This window comes from Caretta caretta, chromosome 9 (genome assembly GCF_965140235.1).
Source record: "Caretta caretta isolate rCarCar2 chromosome 9, rCarCar1.hap1, whole genome shotgun sequence".
Classification (NCBI taxonomy): domain Eukaryota; kingdom Metazoa; phylum Chordata; order Testudines; family Cheloniidae; genus Caretta; species Caretta caretta.
Window position 1 is genome coordinate 58,685,738 of NC_134214.1, and position 5,122 is coordinate 58,690,859.

At 46.9% G+C, this 5,122-nt stretch overlaps 1 long non-coding RNA gene across 1 annotated transcript; it reads right to left on the reverse strand.

Moving 5' to 3' along the window:
- Positions 1–539: 539 nt before the first annotated feature.
- LOC142073285 (uncharacterized) lies at positions 540–4,855 on the reverse strand. The gene is made up of 4 exons (XR_012670086.1): positions 4,812–4,855; positions 4,666–4,714; positions 3,300–3,380; positions 540–2,213 (listed from the first exon to the last, which is right to left on the reverse strand). It is a non-coding gene; the product is annotated as an uncharacterized LOC142073285 (long non-coding RNA).
- Positions 4,856–5,122: the final 267 nt, after the last annotated feature.

Genomic DNA, 5,122 nt, shown 5'->3' on the forward strand with positions numbered 1-5,122 from the left:
AGGCTCATTTGCTATATCTCTTCTGGGCCACGTATGCTTAGTTACCCGGCTCCACGCAGAGCTATGTCTCCCTAAGCCGTGAGTGGCCAGTGGTGCGTTCCAGATAATGGCCAGGGAAAGCTTCAATCAGACTGTGGCTGACCAAAATGTAAAGTGGCTCCGCTCAGATGCACAGTTCCACTAGTTTCAGAGTAACAGCCGTGTTAGTCTGTATTCACAAAAAGAAAAGGAGTACTTGTGGCACCTTAGAGACTAACCAATTTATTTGAGCATAAGATTTTGTGAGCTACAGCTCACTTCATCGGATGCATACTGTGGAAAATACAGAAGATGTTCTTATACATACAAAACATGAAAAAATGGGTGCTTACCACTACAAAAGGTTTTCCCTCCCCCCACCCCACTCTCCTGCTGGTAATAGCTTATCTAAAGTGATCACTCTCCTTACAATGTGTATGATAATCAAGGTGGGCCATTTACAGCACAAATCCAGGTTTTCTCCCCACCCCCCCACAAACCCACTCTCCTGTTGGTAATAGCTTATCTAAAGTGATCACTGTCCTTACAATGTGTATGATAATCAAGGCGGGCCATTTCCAGCACAAATCCAGGGTTTAACAAGAACGTCTGAGGAAGGGTTGGGGGGGGGGTAGGAAAAAAGAAGGGGAAATTGGTTACCTTGCATAGTGACTTAGCCACTCACAGTCTCTATTCAAGCCTAAGTTAATTGTATCCAATTTGTAAATGAATTCCAATTCAACAGTCTCTCGCTGGAGTCTGGTTTTGAAGTTTTTCTGTTGTAATATCGCAACTTTCATGTCTGTAATCGCGTGACCAGAGAGATTGAGGTGTTCTCCGACTGGTTTATGAATGTTATAATTCTTGACATCTGATTTGTGTTCATTTATTCTTCTACGTAGAGACTGTCCAGTTTGACCAATGTACATGGCAGAGGGGCATTGCTGGCACATGACGGCATATATCACATTGGTAGATGTGCAGGTGAACGAGCCTCTGATAGTGTGGCTGATGTTATTAGGCCCTGTGATGGTGTCCCCTGAATAGATATGTGGACACGGTTGGCAACGGGCTTTGTTGCAAGGATAGGTTCCTGGGTTAGTGGTTCTGTTGTGTGGTATGTGGTTGCTGGTGAGTATTCGCTTCAGGTTGGGGGCCTGTCTGTAGGCAAGGACTGGCCTGTCTCCCAAGATTTGTGAGAGTGTTGGGTCATCCTTCAGGATAGGTTGTAGATCCTTAATAATGCGTTGGAGGGGTTTTAGTGGGGGACTGAAGGTGACAGCTAGTGGCGTTCTGTTATTTTCTTTGTTAGGCCTGTCCTGTAGTAGGTGACCACTAGTGCCCGCCATGGCCAGCGGGGTGCATCTCCTGAGACCGCTGTTAAATTGCTTCCCAGAGCAGGAGGCTGGAGCTTCCTCCAGTTTAGAATATTTATGTGATTCATTGCACTGATTTAGCATACGTCCCACGTTACATTCACAAAGCCAATCGGCTCCACGTCAAGCAACAAACGTGAGGAAATGGCAGACTTCAGCTTGCCTCACAGCTTTAATTGCCCGCCCCTTGTTTCTGTGCATCACGGTACAGTTTTTAACTGGGTCTCAGAGTGAGACGTCTCAAGCAACAGTAGCCACACCTACCACTGCCTGCTCTGTCTAGTTACATTTTTTGCCATGAAAACTTATGAAAAATGGATCCTGGGGCTGTTTCTTCTCAATGACTATTTATAATTGGGAAGGCAAAGGAAAATGAGAATTGCCTCCATTAGCTTCTTTCTGCTTTAAAATTACTGCCTATGTGTCCCGCTTCATGAACACTGTCCTCATCCCCCACAGCCTGTGTCCCCTGTTTCTCTTTCCCCAATTGTTTCTTATTTATTTTGTCTGTTCTTTTCCTTCCCTTCCTGTTTTGTGCAGCTTTCCAGGTTTGGCTCAGTCAGTTTGAAATATTTTTTTTCAGTTCGGCTCGGATTACTTTCTAAATCACTTGTCCAGCCCGCCCCCATCTCCCCAATCACTCCCCACTTTCTAATTTTCTTTTGTTATAGGAGGCCAAGCATGAGAAACACTATACAGAGTAGCAAAAATATACTACATACACTACAGTATAAGCTGTAGGAAAGAATAATATTCTTTTAAGTGTCTGCCGTGGCTGGTGCACGTTGCACTAATCTCTCGCAGTTCAAATCCCCATTCCTGCAATGAGACAGAAATTGAAGTCAGTGTACCTTCTACATCAGTCTTAGCATCCAAACCCTGTCCAAATGCTGGAGGTCATTGCTACAACTCCAGTGTCCCCCCATTGCTAGGACATGTACTGCTTCCCTGGTGGTAGCAATTCTCACAAAGACCAGGCATAGGTAGTTTAGCCACCTGTTCAGAGCAGGTCCAGATAACACACTGGTTAAGATGCTGGTGGACGCTAGCACTCCTGTCATTGTTACCACAGGGGGAGCTGCATTGGTGGTAGCTCAGAGGTCAAGTATTTGAAGAAAAATGTCTGTCTCTCAGGCCTTGTCCAGACTAACAAAGCCCAGCCTCCACTGGGAGACTGTAAATGTTCATCAGCACTGGATGCTCTTGAGCTGGTGCTGAGAGGTTTAACTACTAGTCTAGACAGGAAGGAGTGGGCTGCGGCCCTGAAGTCTCAAATGCTTTTTGTAGTGGGGCTGAAAAGGCCTTTGTCCTGTTTTAATTAACCCACCTTCAGCACTGATTTCCCTAGAGTGTCCAGGGCTAGAGCAGTGGAGAACTGGTGCTTAGATAGCATGGCAAAGGGTAACAGGCTAAACTGCAAGAGAAGGACAGAGGCCCTCGGCCGTCCTGGTCCCGTGCAGTGTGGGGAGACCACTGAACGCTAGTGGCAGCTCCAGAACAAGTCAAAGCAACACTCTCTGTTGGAAAGGAGCTAGAATCGCCCTTGCTCTGTCCCGTTGTTGGGCACGAGCTGGGCTTTGCGGAATCTGCTACTGCTCTGTTCCACATCCCTAGCACAGAGCACTGAGGTGCTGAGGCCCTGGCAGGAGCAGGTACGACATGAGCTGAGTTTGGTGTTGTGCCTAGCACACCTGGCCAGTGGAGTCGGCTGCTGCTGCATACTGCCACTGCTCAGAAGCCAGGCAGGCCTGCAGCAGAAGTTGAGCCCTGTCAGTGCCCTGTACCTCTCTGTGCCTGGCTCAAGCCAGTGGGAAGGGCCCCCCACTTCCTAAGAGCAATGTACTGATTTAGAGGGGGAATAGCCCACCCTTGTCATTCCCTGATTAAATACCTCCCGGCTCTCACCTCTGCTGCCTCTCTCCAATCTCTTTCATGTACTCGTCATGGCCGGTTGTCACGCTGATGTAACTGAGCTTCTGCAGCAGCCTGCAATTGACAGGTGTTGTTACGTGTGCTGTTAGCGATAAAGTCTGGTGATTCATGTCCCTGCCCCTTTCGATGTGTGCCAAAGGGGGGAGGTCAGATTCAAGTCCCTGAATCCCAAATCCACTTGGATGGTTTCAGTTAAAAGGTGTTTGTTTTCTGATTCAGATGTGGCCAGAATCTTAGGAGAGAAGCTGATCTCACAGACATTTCAACCTTACCACTTGTGAGATTTCAGTGTCATTTTAACAGGGTGGGCTAGAGGCGGTCACTCGATTCCCTTAGAAGAGCAGCAGGAAGCTGCAGAGCAAGGGAGTTTGCAATGCGTAAGCTCCAGCAGAGAAGAGAGGGACTTGAAAACTTTGTGTTAAGTGTTTATTAATTTAATAACACAGAAGCTGAGAAGGGTCAAAGGGTTTGTGAATTATTGAGGAAATCCCTTGAAGGGGTAAACTGAGGCAAGGCAGGCCACCTGCAGAGCAACCTCTAGCCGTGAGGGGGCAGCGGGGAGGAGGCCAGCCTGGTGACGTTCATAAAATCAAGACAAGAGCTTTAGACCTGATGGGGGCTTGACCCTGAACCCTGGCGCTGATGCAGCCTCATACCAAACCTCAAATGCTAGCCCTGAGGATACAGCCGCAACATGAACCTGAGTGGTAGCCTAAACCAAATCCAGCTCGGAATAGCACCTCCCTCGCCGGCCCCTAACTTTCAGCCCTTGGCAGGGCCATGCTGGCAGTGCCATGAACAAGGACCACGCAGGTACAGGGAGCAGCCCAGGCAGTGGATTTCCCCTGTGTACCTGGTATGCTACACAGCACTGACACGGTTAACAGGAAACCTTGTGATTTTATCCGGGTGCTGTTGCACAATAATATCTTGGACACTAGAAAGTAATGCAGAATACAGAGCAGGGAAAGTATTTTACTCTATGGTTTAAAGCACTATGTAAATTTATGAAAATATTAGTAGTGATCATTAATTATTGACTGATTGTTAACAAAGCTCCCCAGAGCAACCTAGCATCCTCTGTAAAGAGGAATTTAAATCTGGTCTGCTAACAGCGAACACCTCGGTTAGGAGTGACTGACAGTTCCAGAATGCACATGGAGAGGAAAAAAGAAAGAAAGGTACACGCAACAGGTCTGGGATGATGATTTTTTCAATGGCAACTGCCTAGATGAAATGAAACAGCCACAAATCAGAGTAATTCCAACTCTTCAAAACACACTCACACTCACTCGTTCATGCTCACTAATAAAAAGGGGCTGCCCCCAGCATTACATACCATTCTGTGAACCGGTCTAGCTTGCTGTGGGAATCTGATCCACGGCCCTCTATTCATGAAAACAATCACCATTGAGAAGTTAGATTTTATTTTCTTGCCATGTAACAGCTCTTGAGTCATTAGACAGGAAGGAACAGCTGGGTTACCTGTTGCTTGGCTTGACATGATAGAAGTGTCTCTGCTGCACTTTTCAGAGGAACAGCCGTGTTAGTCTGTATTCGCAAAAAGAAAAGGAGTACTTGTGGCACCTTAGAGACTAACCAATTTATTTGAGCATGAGCTTTCGTGAGCTACAGCTCACTTCATCAGATGTTTACCGTGGAAACTGCAGCAGACTTTATATACACACAGAGAATATGAAACAATACCTCCTCCCACCCCACTGTCCTGCTGGTAATAGCTTATCTGCTGCACTTGTTTTCTGTAGTCTGAACTCTGAATCTCAAGTGGAATGTTT